The sequence below is a fragment of the Ambystoma mexicanum genome, chromosome 7q (genome assembly GCF_040938575.1).
Source record: "Ambystoma mexicanum isolate Mex_15411 chromosome 7q, UKY_AmexF1_1, whole genome shotgun sequence".
In the NCBI taxonomy this organism is placed as follows: Eukaryota; Metazoa; Chordata; class Amphibia; order Caudata; family Ambystomatidae; genus Ambystoma; species Ambystoma mexicanum.
In genome coordinates, this window is record NC_090941.1 from 404,614,477 (window position 1) to 404,632,344 (window position 17,868).

The following is a 17,868-nucleotide window of genomic DNA, read 5'->3' on the forward strand; positions in this document are numbered from 1 at the left end:
AATCAGGCACACACCCGGGTCTCGCCTAGCATGTAATGCACAAATGAAATACTTATTTATTATGACTATAGGTTCAATATTCTGAGTGATATACCACTCATATCACACCCATCTCAAAATACCCCCCCCCCCAGGTCACGGTAGTGGCCATGTAGTTATGGTTAAGTTGCTGTTTCCATAGGAAGAGCACTTTTTGGGCGGCTTATAACTTCGCTCTCCCTGGACGGATCCTCACCAAACTTTGCAAAAAAAATATTTGGGTCACTCTGAATTTATTTGCAAAGTTTGGTGAGGATTCGTCCAGGGGGGCAAAGTTATAGGGGGGTCCCAAAACTTTTTTTTTTCCTATAGACTGAATGGGAACATTTTTTTGCTCGCGTCTACAGCCCAAACCGCTGGACGGATTTTCACCAAATTTGGACCAGGAGCAGCGGCTTGGTCCCGAAAGCGTGCTTTTGCAAATTTGGTGAAAATCCATCCAGTATTTTTTTTTTTAAATGACCAAAAAGTAGGTAAAAAAAAATTAGTGATATCTGTGTTCGGTCCGCGGACACACTTCCCTGTTCGCTCCGCGGACAGTGTCCTGATTGGCCAATCGGCTTGCGTGATGTTCGCGGACATGCAACGTGTTCGCTGATTGGACGGCATGGAGCGTGAAGCGCGTCAGATTTTCGGTAGCGCCCGCCATCTTGGATTTGCGGTCGTCCGCGGACAGCGCAGTGAAACTTTGTTCAAGATTTGTATTTAGTAGAGTGTGTTGGCGTGTAGGAGTGTTTGCGGAGGGTAGGAGTGTATGAGATAGGATGAAAGTTGTGTTTTTTATGTGTTAGACGTACTTTTTGTGTTCGATTTGTCTGCGGACATCACAGGTATTCTGAAATGTTCTAAATAAACTGAATGGGGGGTGTTCTGAGGACTCAATATGTGTCCGTTTTGTTCGCAAGCAAACTGAAACTGTTCTAAGAACACTCGCAGTGTCCTGAAATGTTCGCAAATAAACAAAATGGGGGTGTCCTGAGGACGCTGTCCGTATTGTTCTCTGTCAAGTTGAATGTGTTCTAAGAACACTCGTGGTGTCCTGAAATGTTCGCAAATAAACAAAATGGGGGTGTTCTGAAGACGTTTCTAAGAACACTCCCGGTGTCCTGGAATGTTCATAGGGGGTGTCCTGAAGGCGTAGTCCGTATTGTTCGCTGGCAAGTTGAATGTGTTCTAAGAACACTTGCAGTGTCCTGAAATGTTGACAAATAAACAAAATGGGGGTGTCCTGAGGACGCTGTCCGTATTGTTCTCTGTCAAGTTGAATGTGTTCTTATAACACTCATGGTGTCCTGAAATGTTTGCAAATAAACAAAATGGGGGTGTTCTGAGGACACTGTCCGTATTGTTCGTTGTCAAGTTGAATATGTTCTAAGAACACTCGCGGTGTCCTGAATTGTTCGCAAATAGACAAAATGGGGGTGTTCTGAAGACGTTGTCGAACACTCGCTGTGTCCTGAAATGTTCGCAAATATGAATGGGGGTTGTGGCTGACAAGTTGAATGTGTTCTAAGAACACTCGCGGTGTCCTGAAATGTTCGCAAATAAACAAAATGGGGGTGTTCTGAAGACGTTTCTAAGACCACTCCCGGTGTCCTGGAATGTTCGCAGGGGGTGTCCTGAGGACGCTGTCCGTATTGTTCTCTGTCAAGTTGAATGTGTTCTAAGAACACTTGCAGTGTCCTGAAATGTTCGCAAATAAACAAAATGGGGGGTGTTCTGAGGACTCAATTTGTGTCCGTTTTGTTCGCAAGCAAACTGAAACTGTTCTAAGAACACTCGCAGTGTCCTGAAATGTTCGCAAATAAACAAAATGGGGGTGTTCTGAAGACGTTTCTAAGAACACTCCCGGTGTCCTGGAATGTTCGTAGGGGGTGTCCTGAAGGCGTAGTCCGTATTGTTCGCTGCCAAGTTGAATGTGTTCTAAGAACACTTGCAGTCTCCTGAAATGTTCGCAAATAAACAAAATGGGGGTGTCCTGAGGACGCTGTCCGTATTGTTCGTTGTCAAGTTGAATGTGTTCTTAGAACACTCATGGTGTCCTGAAATGTTCGCAAATAAACGAAATGGGGGTGTTCTGAGGACAATGTCCGTATTGTTCGTTGTCAAGTTGAATGTGTTCTAAGAACACTTGCGGTGTCCTGAAATGTTCGCAAATAAACAAGATGGTGGTGTTCTGAAGACGCTTCTAAGAACACTTGCGGTGTCCGGGGAATGTTCGTAGGGGGTGTCCTGAGGACACTGTCCGTATTGTTCTCTGTCAAGTTGAATGTGTTCTTAGAACACTCATGGTGACCTGAAATGTTCGCAAATAAACGAAATGGGGGTGTTCTGAGGACACTGTCCGTATTGTTCGTTGTCAAGTTGAAAGTGTTCTAAGAACTATCACGTTGTTCTGAAATGTTTGTAGGGGGTGTCCTGAAAACGCTGTCCGTATTGTTCGCTGGCAAGTTGAAAGTGTTCTAACAACACTCATAATGTCCGCGGACATTAAGTTTCCATAGACCATAGTTGAAATGTTTGACTCTATGGATGTGATATGCTGCGGTGGTTGTTGCCAGGGCATAGAGTCTTGGCTGCATGGCCATTTGGCCATGCACCCAAGACTCTATGCCCTGGCAACAACCACCGCAGCATATCACATTCATATTTGCTGATAACTTTAGGTGAAAAACAAATGTATAAGGAACAAAGGTATTAGATACTATGGATGTGATATGCTGCTATGGTTCTCCTTATTATTGTATACTTACTGTTTGGTCTAGTAACGGGAGTCCATGTTTTTCTTGTTCATTTCTGTGATAAAAGAAAATAGCATGTTAGTATTAGTATTTTGTAATGACTTATTACATTGTATAATCAATATACTTTTTTTTTTTGGACCCTCATATTTAGTAGATTACAAATCAGAGTACTGTGCAATTTGCTCAGTTTCTGTACTTGTTGCTAAAATCATTGGGTCTGTGGGAGAAAAAAAAATCCATGTTGGATTAAAAAAAACCTTTTTCTGTTATGCTACAGTTTATTTGTTTGTTTTCAGTGTTCACTTGTTGTTTCTGGCTAATGCTTTATACTTTGGCTTGTTGTATTTTTTTGGAGCAGTAACATATTATTTATTTGTTTTGATGATATACAATTTTGGAGCAGTTAGATACCAATTGGCGTATTCTAACTGTCTATTTTTTTGATATATTTTAGTGGTATTGATTTATCTATTTGGATATTGTTAAATTTTGGGACAGTTAAATACCAATTGGCGTATTCTAACTGTGTATTTTTTGGTCTAATTTAGTGGTATTCATTTATCTGATTAGTTGTTGTAGAATCTTTGAGCAGTTAGATAGCTTTTGGAGTATTCTAACAGTTTATATTTTTTAACACAAGTTTAATTAGGGTTTAAATACAGTTTAGTTATCAAATTTTGGTTTTAAGAACATCAAATAAGCGTTTGTAAGATTTCCTGGTAATCTCTGCTTTAGAGTATATATGCAGTGTAGTGCCCTGAATTGGTTGTGGCTCCTGCGTGGTAGATTATACCTATTGTTGTGAAGGTTTTCTTACCAAGTGATATTTGACCATGTGTGTATCCAGTCAGCTTGCAGTTGTTTTTGGTACCATCTGCATTGTAACGTAGAAGCATTAGTATTATGTATTTACTATGTGCTTGTATTACTAAAGTGGAGCGATTATCTGAATTGCAGCTAGAGCATAATCTACCATGGTTTGCATTTTGTACAAGTCGCTGAAATGGAATGGATTCACAATTTGGTATTGATATATATGAAGCGTTCATTGGGGATTTCTTCTTGTGTCACATTGTTGCAGAGAGTGCATGTATGTTTCCACGTGTATGAAATCTGAAAGATTTCATTTATAGGTATGTTTTTGTTTTCCAGTACTTGTAGTAAGTACATTAGAAATTCTTGTGGATCTTCCTGTGAATGTATAGTGAATTTCACCATTCCATCACAGTAGTCCAATTGTTGTCTTATTCCAAAAACACTACGTGTTGTCAGGATTGTTTGCTGCATTTCTGTGAAGTACTAACATTTGCAAACACAATGGGTCTGTACTGTGTGAGTAAATGTTGTCAACAATTGGTGGTAATTGAAATAGAATATTCATTGCTACATTTGAGTAGCAACTTACACCAACTATATTTGAGAATTTAAATGGTCCAGGTAGTTCTGTATCTAACTGCTTTTTTTGGAGATTGTCTTCCTTCTTTAAAGAAGTACTTGGTTTACTTTCCCTAATTGATTCTTTTTTGCTTGTGGTACTTGATGAAGTATTAGTTTCTTTTACTCTCTTTGGAGGATTTGCAGTGACATCCTGTTGCATTTCTGTTTGATTTATTTTTCTTTTATAACGTTTTACTTTTTGTGGAACAGATATGTGTTTAGGTGGGGGGTGTATAGTGAGCAAAGTCTATTGTATTCTAAAATGCAAGGAATATCAGCGTTTATTTTACTTGCATCAAAGTTGATTAGAAATAGACCGTCAAGTGTACGTAAGCGTGATAGTGCTACATAGCTTATGCCTTCTTTAAAGACTGTGTTACCAATATCTATCATTGCTTTGTCTAGGGTAAGACCTTGTGATTTATGAATCGTGACTGGTATGCAAGAGTTAGAGAAAATTGTTCTCTGCGTACATACATATCTTTGAAGAGAAGGAATCTAGCTGTTGAGCGTCCTATCCTTTTTACTTCTGAAAGTTTGTCAAAGAGTATATTGACAAACTGAATTTTGTTGTCGTGTGGGTATGTTTGAAAGCCAACAACTGTACCCAGTGCCCCATTAACTAGTCCTTGGTCCACGTCAAGGTTACGTTTAAGCATTACTCTGCAATTTAAGGATAATTTTAATATCTTTTCTCAGCCTGCTGTGTTTGAGATTGATTTTTCTAAACTATTTAGTCTTGTTGTGGCTTGGTCACACATGGGCTATGTCATACCATGTACATCTAGTTTCTGTGGCGCTAATTTCCATGATTGGTTGCATTTCTTTACTTAGCATGATTTCATTGAATTTGAAACAGCTTGCAAGAGTTGGCATTAAGGCCATACAATTGACATTTTTGTGGGCTAATTGTTCCATAACATCTGTAGCACATGCATTATCACCATAAAGTGCATTAATGTGCCGGGTTTTCAATATTGCTTCTGCTTCTTTAGAAAGTATACCAACTCTGATACTTTTTAAAATGTTGACATAAGTGAGATCTGCAGATTGCCGCATGTTTTCTGTTAATTCTTTGTATTGGGAAATGTTGCCAAAGGTTGACATTTCCAATGCTGCCAACAGTTTTATGGCAGAGTTTGTGTCCTAATGTTTTAAAAATAGGCTCACCTTTTACTGGTGTTAATTGAAGCAGATCTCCAAAAACAATAATGTGTTTTCCTGCAAAGAGCTCTTCATATTCTGTTTTGAGTACTTCTTGTAATCTGAGGTGAATCAAAGCTAACATCAGGTTGGAGACCATGCTCACTTCATCTATTAGTAGCATTTTCATTTGTTTCAATACTCTGCGTAATTCCATTGCAGCTTCTGCATAAAGTTTGTAATAGTCTAATTTGTTCTGGTGTTCTACTGGTAATAGTAGTAATCGGTGTAATGTAACACCACCTATGTTGTAGGCAGCTAAACCTGTGGGGGCAGTGACAACAGCTGACAGTTCGTTGTTTGTCAATTGTTGAAGGAACTTACTAATGATTTTGATTAGGAATGTTTTGCCAGAACCAGCTTCACCACTGACGTACAGTAGTATAGGTTTATAATTATGGCAGGAACATTCTTTATTTTCATGTTTTACACCATGTGCAATTTGTTTTGTTACTTCTTGAAAAATGCTACTTTGCTCATTGTTTAGTTTTGATTGTGGTATAGTTAAGTCTTCCTTATCTTCATACTGACACTTGGGGGGTAATTCATAGAATTCAGCGCACAAGTGGCGCACAGTGTGCCCGTGCGAATCCCTGCGCGAGCCGCGTGCGCTAAAATCCATTTCCGCGCACAGAGTATTCATGGATTCCAGCCGCCAAAACCAGCCGTGGCGCACAGTGGCGCAGCGACCCTGCAGCAGCGCCAGTTACGCCCCCAAGAACGCCTCTCGCGCAGGGAAAAGCCATCAAAATCCCCAATCCAGCGCAAAGGGCTGCGCTAACCCTGTACCAGCACGGCAAGCGGGCTACGTGTATCACTGGGGTGCGCGGGAACTACCTCACGCGATTGGCCCCGTGCGAGCAGGGTACGCGTATTTCAGGGGTGCGCAGGAAGTTCCACACGCGATTTCAGCAGGGTACACGTATTTCAGGGGTGCGCGGGAAGTTCCGCACGCGATTTCAGCAGGGTACGTGTATTTCGGGATGCGGGGGAAGTTTCACACGCGACATCAGCAGGGTACGTGTATTTCAGGGGTGCGCGGGAAGTTCCACACGCGATTGGCCCCGTGCAAGCAGGGTACACGTATTTCAGGGGTGCGCGGGAAGTTCCACACGCGATCTCATCAGGGTACGTGTACTTCTGGGTGCGGGGAAGTTTCACACGCGACATCAGCAGGGTATGTGTATTCCAGGGGTGCGCGGGAAGTTCCACACGCAATTCCATCAGGGTACGTGTATTACAGGGGTGCGCGGGGAGCACCACACGTGAATTGCACGTGTGGGTCCTCCCAGGTGTTCCCTCTACACCCTCCACGGCCCCTGCAGGTGGCTCACACCACAGGGGCCTACCCTGCACATGTCCTGCAGGCACCCCATCCACCATGGCCATGCCCCCCAGCCAACCCACATGTCAACTTGCACTACTGCCCACCAACGCATGTCCCCCTGCACCCCCAGCCACCAGGGGCACCCTCCACCAGGCCCCCACCCATGTCTCCCACCACCCCCACCCCCCAGCTGTGCAGGGGCACCCTCCACCAGGCCCCCACCTATGTCTCCCACCCCCCCACACCCCAGCAGTGCAGGGGCACCCACCACCAGGCCCCCACCCATGTCCAACTCATGTTCCCCACCCCCCACCCCCCAGCACTGTGGGGCACCTGCCAGCAGGCCCCCACCCATGTCCAACTCATGTTCCCCAACACCCCCACCCCCCAGCAGTGCAGGGGCACCCTCCACCAGGCCCCCACCCATGTCTCCCACCCCACCACCCCCCAGCAGTGCAGGGGCACCCTCCACCAGGCCCCCACCCATGTCTCCCACCACCCCCACCCCCCAGCAGTGCAGGGGCACCTGCCAGCAGGCCCCCACCCATGTTCCCTACCCCCCCACCCCCCAGCACTGTGGGACACCCACCACCAGGCCCCCACCCATGTCCAACTCATGTTCCCCACCACCCCCACCCCCCAGCACTGTGGGGCACCTACCAACAGGCCCCCACCCATGTCCAACTCATGTTCCCCACCCCCCAGCACTGTGGGGCACCTGCCAGCAGGCCCCCACCCATGTCCAACTCATGTTCCCCACCCCCCCACCCCCCAGCACTGTGGGGCACCTGCCAGCAGGCCCCCACCCATGTCCAACTCATTTTACCCACCCCCCACCCCCCAGCACTGTAGGGGCACCTGCCAGCAGTCCCCCACCCATGTCTCCCACCCCCCCACCCCCCAGCAGTGCAGGGGCACCCACCACCAGGCCACCACCCATGTCCAACTCATGTTCCCCACCCCCCCACCCCCCAGCACTGTAGGGGCACCTGCCAGCAGGCCCCCACCCATGTCTCCAACCCCGCCACCCCCCAGCAGTGCAGGGGCACCTGCCAGCAGGCCCCCACCCATGTCTCCCACCCCCCAGCACTGTGGGGCACCTGCCAGCAGGACCCCACCCATGTCCAACTGATGTTCCCCACCACCCCCACCCCCCAGCAGTGCAGGGGCACCCTCCACCAGGCCCCCACCCATGTCTCCCACCACCCACACCCCCCAGCAGTGCAGGGGCACCCTCTACCAGGCCCCCACCCATGTCTCCCACCCCCCCACCCCCCAGCAGTTCAGGGGCACCCTCTACCAGGCCCCCACCCATGTCTACCACCACCCCACCCCCCAGCAGTGCAGGGGCACCCGCCACCAGGCCCCCACCCATGTCCAACTCATGTTCCCCACCCCCCCACCCCCCAGCACTGTGGGGCACCTGCCACCAGGCCCCCACCCATGTCCAACTCATGTTCCCCACCACCCCCACCCCCCAGCAGTGCAGGGGCACCCTCCACCAGGCCCCCACCCATGTCTCCCACCACCCCCACCCCCCAGCAGTGCAGGGGCACCCTCCACCAGGCCCTCATCCATGTCTCCCACCACCCCCACCCCCCAGCAGTGCAGGGGCACCCTCCACCAGGCCCCCACCCATGTCTCCCACCCCCCCACCCCCCAGCACTGTGGGGCACCTGCCAGCAGGCCCCCACCCATGTCCAACTCATGTTCCCCACCACCCCCACCCCCCAGCAGTGCAGGGGCACCTGCCACCAGGCCCCCACCCATGTCTCCCACCACCCACACCCCCCAGCAGTGCAGGGGCACCCTCTACCGGGCCCCCACCCATGTCTCCCACCCCCCCCCACCCCCCAGCAGTGCAGGGGCACCCTCTACCAGGCCCCCACCCATGTCTACCACCACCCCACCCCCCAGCAGTGCAGGGGCACCCGCCACCAGGCCCCCACCCATGTCCAACTCATGTTCCCCACCCCCCCACCCCCCAGCACTGTGGGGCACCTGCCACCAGGCCCCCACCCATGTCCAACTCATGTTCCCCACCACCCCCACCCCCCAGCAGTGCAGGGGCACCCTCCACCAGGCCCCCACCCATGTCTCCCACCACCCCCACCCCCCAGCAGTGCAGGGGCACCCTCCACCAGGCCCTCATCCATGTCTCCCACCACCCCCACCCCCCAGCAGTACAGGGGCACCCTCCACCAGGCCCCCACCCATGTCTCCCACCCCCCCACCCCCCAGCAGTGCAGGGGCACCCTCCGCCAGGCCCCCACCCATGTCTCCCACCCCCCCACCCCCCAGCAGTGCAGGGGCACCCACCACCAGGCCCCCACCCATGTCCAACTCATGTTCCCCACCCCCCCACCCCCCAGCACTGTGGGGCACCTGCCACCAGGCCCCCACCCATGTCCAACTCATGTTCCCCACCACCCCCACCCCCGGCAGTGCAGGGGCACCCTCCACCAGGCCCCCACCCATGTCTCCCACCACCCTCACCCCCCCAGCAGTGCAGGGGCACCCTCCACCAGGCCCCCACCCATGTCTCCCACCACCCCCACCCCCCAGCAGTGCAGGGGCACCCTCCACCAGGCCCCCACCCATGTCTCCAACCCCCCCACCCCCCAGCAGTGCAGGGGCACCCTCCACCAGGCCCCCACCCATGTCTCCCACCACCCCCACCGCCCAGCAGTGCAGGGGCACCTGCCAGCAGGCCCCCACCCATGTTCCCCACCCCCCCACCCCCCAGCACTGTGGGGCACCTGCCAGCAGGCCCCCACCCATGTCCAACTCATGTTCCCCACCACCCCCACCCCCCAGCAGTGCAGGGGCACCCATCACCAGGCCCCCACCCATGTCCAACTCATGTTCCCCAGCCAACATGTCATCACAATCTAGATCCCTGGTCCCTATGGTCAGCCTCCAAATGCAAAACACCCACCCGAGTATTGCATCCACCCACTCATAATTGGCAATTACATGACAGAACACCAATTGCAAGTTCCGAAACAAACACATTTCCCTCACATACACCCAATGGGTGTCAGTGAATCTCAAAACCCATATCATGATATGCATGAAACCAATGAGATGATACTACACATTGAAGTTTGATAAAAAAATATGTATTAAAGGAAACATAAATAGAATCAAAAATAAAGAAACATAAATGGGAATGTACAAAAATGAAAAGAAGCATGTCCGTGAAAAAAAGCAAAACCAAAAATCAAAATCCAAAGTAATGGTGTCCAAAGTCACTGTCCACAAAACAAAATCCAATGGGAAATAAAAAAGAAAGCCATTGCTCCATGGTTAAAATGTGAAAGAAAAATACAATCCAACAGTGAACTATGTACATACGAACAAGCCAGGGTCCATTATCCCAACAAAAGAAAGGAAACCTATCTAACTACACTAACTAATAAAATAAACTATATACAAAAATGTGGCCAATGTCCAAAAGGTCCAAAATAAATCCAAAAAAATGAAACCTAACACTACCTACATAACTATGTACAAGGGCAGCGGGCTAGTTTGACGGCTCACTTTTGGATGTCCCGGGCCAGGGCATCATCGAACTCCTGCTCAATGTCCCGGAGGCGGTCCTCCTCCATGGCCCGAGGGTCCGCAGGGCCGTCGACGTGTCCACCTCCAAACCCCTGCGGATTGCCTCGAGGCACTCGGCCCGCCTCAGGGCCCTCCGCATGGAGTTCTCCGCCCTGACCATTGTGAGCCGTGCCTCTTCCACCCGCTGCCGCTCCGCATCTATGGCGTGGCCCAACCGCTGCCACACGGAATACACTCTCTGTCCTGGGTCCTCCTGCCCTCCGGCCGATGCCTGCCCCTCCGATGTTGAAGGCCCCGAGCCTTCATGGCTCCCACCACGTTGCTGCTGCTGCTGTGCCTCTGCCCGTGCACTGCCTCCTGCTGCCTGCACATCCTCTGCCGGCTGGGGTGCAGTCGTTGATGTGGCCACCCCTGCTGGACGTCCGACTCCCGACTGTGGCAGGCATGCCTCCTCCACCAGCCTGGCCGCACCGTCAGAGGCAGCTCCACAGGGCACCCAGGTGACTGATGGGTGGGAAGATGGCACGGAGGACGACTGGCGCGTAGGGGGTTCAGTTGAGGAGGGGGTCGTAGCAAGCCCCATCATACGGAGGAACCCGGCCTGGGTGACCTGTCCCAGCAGGCTGACGTGGTCAACGAGCCATTCGAGATGATGTGCAGTCTCCTCATGAAAAGTCTGCAAGTCACCTCGCATGGCCCGTTGACGCAACGCCACACCAGTCAGAACAGGCTCAACCTGGACCCGGATAGCCACGTCCGCAGGCAGAGGAAGGCAGGTTGTCGTGAGCCCATCCCCTGCCTGAAAACGGGTCTGGACGTAGGCATCCCTGCTGGTGCAAGATGATGCAGGGACAGGATCAGGGACAGGATTGCACACAGGCACCTCCGCGGCGGCCTGTGCTGCCTCCTGTCCCTGGTCCTGCACTGCACCACTAGCACCAGTGGGATCCCCACCTCCAGACCCCGTCTCTGTTGCTTGCACGGCCTCCTCCTCCACCAAACCCCCCACCAACCTGATTGACTCCGTACCATCTTCCCCTGTTGGGCCCTGTGGGGTCCCAGCTGCCCCTTCTGCTGCCGAGGAGTCCAACTCCAACCTCCGCCTCTTGGACCTCCCCCCGCAGCTGCAGCCTGGGACGCAGCACCGGACTCCTCACTCCCCGACAAGATGACAACATCGGAGGGGAGCCGGGCGTTTGCGTCTCCGGATGGCGGTGGGATCCCCGCCGCTGTGCTCCACAGCACCTTCTCCGCCCTCTTCATCAGTTGACGCTGCAGACAGGGAGAAATAAAACACAGGCATCAGGGCACTGTACAATGGACACATACACACATGACAGTTGTACATGAGTGGCATTGGCAAACCTCAGACATGTCATAACAATCCCCAACACACATGTCATTTCAACTCGCACACATGAGCCATACCACAGCCATATCGCAACTGCCAGCACCATCCATACACATACAACAGCATGAGCAGGCAAAGGTGAGCCAGACATCACATGCAACACAGGAAGTGCACCACACATGTACACACACCACCACACTTGCATGCATGTGTACACCTCTGCCAAGTGTCGCAGTGTTCAGATGGGCATCCATGTCACATCTGCCGATCAGGCTTCCACATACCGCTGTCACATGCATCCATGTTGCATCACTGTTGCACCCTTGTCAAATACACACAGATGCACATGTACACAGTGCTGATACATGCAGCTGAAAACAACATACATGCGTGACATCACGGACATGTCTACTTACATACACATTCATCCAAACATGTATGCCCACACAACTGCATTTGGCATGCAAGCCTACACACACAAGCACCATCCATGTCTCACACATTCCAGCCCACCCATGTGTTAGCCCCACGGCCCTGTACACCCCCACCCATACTCGACCCCATACAAACAGATGTGCAACCTGCACACTACTGAAAAATCACCACACGCACATCTCACAATCAGGATGCATGTACACTTACCGCTCGACTCCAGACGGGTCTGCCTCTCAAGGACCTGGACGTGGAGCGCTGGGGATATGCGTTCCAGGACCCTCATCTGTTCTTCCGACAAGTGGCCCCGTCGCCCCTTGGCATCCGCTGCCTTCAAGAGATGCCGGGCCTTGTTCAGGGTCCTGGACCTGAAGTCCTCCAAGCGCTTCTTGACATGTTGTAAGTCGCGGACTGCCACCCCCTCCGCGTTGATGGCAGTCACGATGTCAGTCCAGATCCGAGTCCGTCCTTCCTTGTCGGCGCGGGAACTTCCAAAGAGGGCATCATACTGCCCCAGGACTTGCTCCACCAGGACACCAACTTCGATGGCACTGAAGCTGGTGCCCCTCTGCCTCTCTGGCCGGGGGTTGTCAGTGGTCTCAGATGGTGTTTGCCCCGACATGACAACCCCAGAGGCAGGAGTGGGTGGGCAACTGGGTCCTGGGGCTGGGCTGTGGAGCGATGGAATCCCAGTCGGGAGTCTTTGGTTCCAGCAGGGGTGGTCACAGCAACAGCACCCCTGGCTGATGTGCAGGCAGCAAATGGCAGGGCACGTGGGCAGCAGGCAGTCAGGCAGCGGCAGATGGCAGGTGGGAGCGTGCTCAGGGCTCTGGGGGGCAGTAGTTCGGCCTTCTGGGCAGGAGCGTGGTCTTCCGTGTGCTTACTTGTGACCAGCTTGATACGGAGTGATTTGGCACGTGAAAATTCGGCACGTCAGCGTGTAATTCGAGGAAAGGCCCTTAGCGCGTAAGCGCGTCTGTACGCATACGCATTTTCATTGGACAGAAGGCCCCTCAAGTGCAAGCGCCCCGTGACGTGACGCGTACAGGCGTGCATGGGCATTTCAGTGCGCGTGAAAAACTGCACGTCCGCGTGTAATACGAGGAAAGGGCCCATGCGCGTAAGTGACATGACGCGCGCGTGCGTTTCCCTCAGCACGGGTTAAAGGTGAGCGGGCCCAGCAGTTCGCTGTACATGCCTTTCGTGGAGACCGACGTGTGTTGCTGCTTCCTGTTTTGCGCGCCATCACAACTTCACAGCTATCAAGGACATATCTCTTCTTTTGGCAGGGGTATTGGCTACGCATGTTTTTCTGCATCGCGCTAGTCAGACGGTGAGTCGCACACGCTCTTTTTCCCACTGCGGGTGCCCCTGTGTATCGCACCCATTTTCGATGTCATAGTAGCCTGCGTGTCCCACGCGTACGCGTTTTTCGTGTTACTGGGTGCCACCGCGTACTGCAGGAGGTTGAATCCACGCACGTAGGCTGCAGGGTTGCGTGCACGGTTTTACTGCAGTTTTGGGGTGCCTGAGCGTTGCGTGACCCGTCAACACATCACCGGGGTCACATACAGCCTTGCAGGTGCAGGGGGGCTGTTAACATCTTGCTTCCCACCCCCTTCACCCCAATTGCCCAGGTCAATTGTGGTGTACACCTCCCATTGGCACCACTCCATCTGTGCCAGCACTTCTACATAAGTGCCATGGTTGGGAGGCCACCAAAGGTGAGGGGCGCCTAAGCTGGGCGTCCTCCTCGTGGTGGGCGTGGTCAGGGACGTGGCCATGGTGACCAGGGAGTAGGGGGACTCCAGGGTGTCCAGGGCGGCCACAGAGGGGGAAGAGGCAGGGGTGCGCCACTTGAGCACAATGTTGTGCCATGTGTCGGTGCAGTCATGCCACCACCCCCTGTGGTTCCAGGGGATGCAGCTCCTGCATCTGGCACTGGCACCCGTTCGACCCGGCAGTCCGTTCCATCGACTGCCACGGGCCCAAGGGTAGTGGTAGCTGCAGGTGCAGCTGTGGACACCGCCACCCAGGCTCAGGGTCTGCTAGCGCAGGCTGCGTTGGCACTTGAAGAGCCCTTGGTAGATCTCCAACAGGCCAGGGGGGGAACCATAGGGGCAGGCCGGGCTGCTCAGACCAAGACACGTGTCCCTGGGGCAGTCATGTCATCTGCTGCCCCGAACAGCCGGGTGTTGGCAAGTGCAGGGGCAGATGCACCCAACAGCACCCCGGTTGTGAGTCTGCCAAACAGGACCGTTGCGGTCAATGACCCTGCCACAGCTGATGTTGCTGCGCAGGGTCCATTAGTGGGCACCCAGCTGCCACTGACATGAGTCAGGCCTTTGGTCATCCCTCCACCTGCCACTCCCTTGGCTCAATCCACCGAACCCACTGGCCATACTGGTCAGGGCGGCATTAGCCAGCCAGGGTCTGCGCCACAGACCAAGAGGAGGAAGGTTGCACCTGCAGCACAGGCTGGGACCCCACACACAGCCACAACCTCCTGCACGTCGAGGAAGAAGCCTTTCTGTAAGCAGGAACTGGACTTCCTCGTGGACTACGTGCGGGGCCACAGCCGTGACATGCTAGTGGGTGCCAATAGTCAGACTACGGCTGCCCAACGTGACACCCACTGGAAGCATGTTGTGGAACATGTCAGTTCATTCGGCCATGAGGTGCGCAAGAGTGGAAAAAGCGTTGGAGTACATCAAGCGCAGCACTAAGGCTAAGCGTGCCTCTAATTACAACTTGACTCTGGTGACTGCTGGTGGGCCTGCACCAGAGGAGGAAGAGCTCACTCCGCATGAGGCTCTCGTTGCGGAGTTCATACCACCTGAATTGGTCGAAGGAGTGGGAGAGATGCTGGACTTTGATGCGCAGTCCAGTGAGTGTTGATGCGTGTTTGTTGAGGACGTGTGTGTTTCACTTGTGGGATGTGTTGTGCATGATTGCTGCTACATGTGACGTGTACATGGTTCTGATGTGTAAGTAATGCAATGCTTCCGTCATGCATGTCTCCTCTGCCTGCATGCGGGACTCCATGTAGGCATGCTCCCTTGCCCCTCCTCCGCCACTCTGCACCCCAGTTCCACCTTTGCACTGGTCTGCTTCAATCTTGCCAATGTGTAGTTTCTTGTTCATGTGTCCTGTGTAGATGCTAACTTCCAGCGTAGAATCTGCCAGACATATGCCGTGTGGTACAGCCTTAGTACTCGATGCAGGGTATCTCACTTGTACTGTGCATGGGTCAGATGTCCCGCAGGGACATGAGTGCCCATTCATGCTCCATGTGAATTGCACGCATGCCCCTATGTGTCCTTGACTGGATGATCACTGTAATATAAGTCCTTGGTTACATACATTGCCTGCCATCTCATCAGCCTTCCCATGTCAACTGTGGCTCAGTCCTGCGTTGCACACATGTTTAGGCTCTGACAATCAGTGTGGCTCACAGGCCTCAGCCTGTTCAATGGCCAATGACTCTGTCCAACTCTTGTTGTGTCTTCTTCACACGTGGGCGGCCTCCGGAGTTTTCATCATGTGTCCTGCCTACTGTCCCAGCATCATTTGCAGTGTTGTCATTTGAATCATATTAAGCTGTTGATGCCAGTCAACACTGCCTGTCAATACACAGGTGTATGGTCAGCCTTTTGATACCATGCTAGGCATCCCTGCTTTGGTTGTCCTTATGATGTCCCAGAGGCAGCAGGCAGAGGAGAGGTTTGCACAGCTTGAGCGTACCATCTCGGCTGAGCTACAGGCTTGCCGGGAGGTGCAGCGGTTGTCCAGCCAGGCCTTGCATGAGGAACTCCGTGTTACACGTGCTACCTTGCAAGAGGAAGCACGTGTATCACGTGAGGTTCTGCATGCAGACCTACGTCACATCGCCACACAGAACCAGGCTCACCCGTCCGGCAGACTTGCTGCCGACGAGGGGCAAGCTGCAGCTAGGCGTGGCCAGGCTACTGTGCCACGTCCTCCTTTACAGGATGAGCCAGACTCGGATGACCATCTATCTCCCACATAGGTCGGGCTGTGCAGGCGTTGAGCCCATGGAGGTTTTTTTTTTGGCTCAGCATCATCGCATGTGGATGTTGAGCAGCACCCTGTACCTCCCCCCTCCTGGGTGCCTCCCCTCCCCACCGGGTCGTATGTGGCCATTTTTGATTTTTCTTTTAGTTTAGTTAGTTAAGTTTCTGTTTGATAGTTAGTTTAATTAGGTAATGTAGGTTTTCCATTGTTAGTGTAATTAGTTAATAGTTGATTTAGTTTAAAATTGCTAGTCTATTGTGCTTTCATGTGACGGTGCGGTGCTTTGTGGCTTTTGAAGGCATCCACTGTCTGTTCCAGCTGGGCCCTTCAGGCTTGTCTTGTGTATGTGTTTGCTGCTTGGGGTCCTTGACTCACATATGCCACTCCTGCCTCCCTTATCCATGGGCTCGCAAGGATGGTTCGGTGTTACAGAATATTACACAAGGGCTTTGGACTGTCATATCTGTGGCATGTCTGGTGCTGTGTGACTTGTGTTGACACCCCTAGTGGGGATGATTTTGGTGTTATTGTCCACTGTTCAGCTTTTGCTAGATGGGGTGTGTCATGATTAATGTGTACATTGATTGTTATGCATTGTGTAGTATGTTTCATATCTTTCCTGTACACGTGCTTGTTGCAATTCATGCTGTAGATAGTGTTCCACACTTTGGATGTGAAAGACGGACTGATGGTGTGATTTGTGGTGTGACTCTCTGACATGGTCAAGTAATGAGATGCCTGATGAGACACACACAGATGACTTTGAAGCATTAATCATGTGTTTCATGCCCTTTCTGCAGGGGGATGAGCCTCCAGAGCACCTTTGCCAGCAGACATGGCCCATTGGACGACGGAATTCTGGACCCGTTTGTTGGTGCCCACATGCACATGTGTGCACAAGCAGAGGCACAGGGATTGCAGACCCACATCCTAGAACTGCTGACATGTTCCAAGGAACTCCAGGCAAGGTGAGCAGCACAGGGGGGCCACGACACAGCAAAGCTTGCACCAGGCGAGTTACACATGCAGGCTTAGTCACAGCACTGAGGGTGAGCTTAGACGAATATTGGTGTTGAAGCACACAATGCAGCTCAGATGTGTTGGTGGACTGATGGCTGTTGATAGTAGGGTTGTCTGGGACACATGCAGGGGCAGTGGCACATACCCTCCGGTACACCAAGGTCCATTGAGGCACTTGTATCAACCATGTAGCCTTCCGAGACATGGAAAGGGGCAGCTCACAGGGACATACAGCAAGGGACATACTCGGGTGCAGTGCATGTCCTTTCCATGTACTTTATGATAAATGCACTGCCAACTTTGTTTCGGTCATGGTGTTACGCAACTTGCTCTGAAGTCATGGCTTGCTATATGGGTCTGTCTGCTTACCCAGGGAACATTGCATGTTGTGTGAATTGTGACACATTGGTGTTCCATTTGCCACGCACCCACCAGCGGCTGACTTACTGCTTTGACTGTGTATGACCCGTCACAGGGGTGATGTTATATATGGGTACGAAGCATCTACACCAGATTGTCTGTTTGTAGAGTAGTTTGTTGCTATGGGGCATGTTTGGTGTTGTGTTTTTGTGTAATTGGCACATACAGGTTGTTGACTGTGGCTCTCTTTGCAGCATTGCAGTGCTCCTGTAACCGGACCTGAGAGTGCGCAGGCAGGAGGCCAGCACTCAAAACCAGAGCTAAGTGTCTTGTTGTTTTTCTTTCTAACTGCTCTG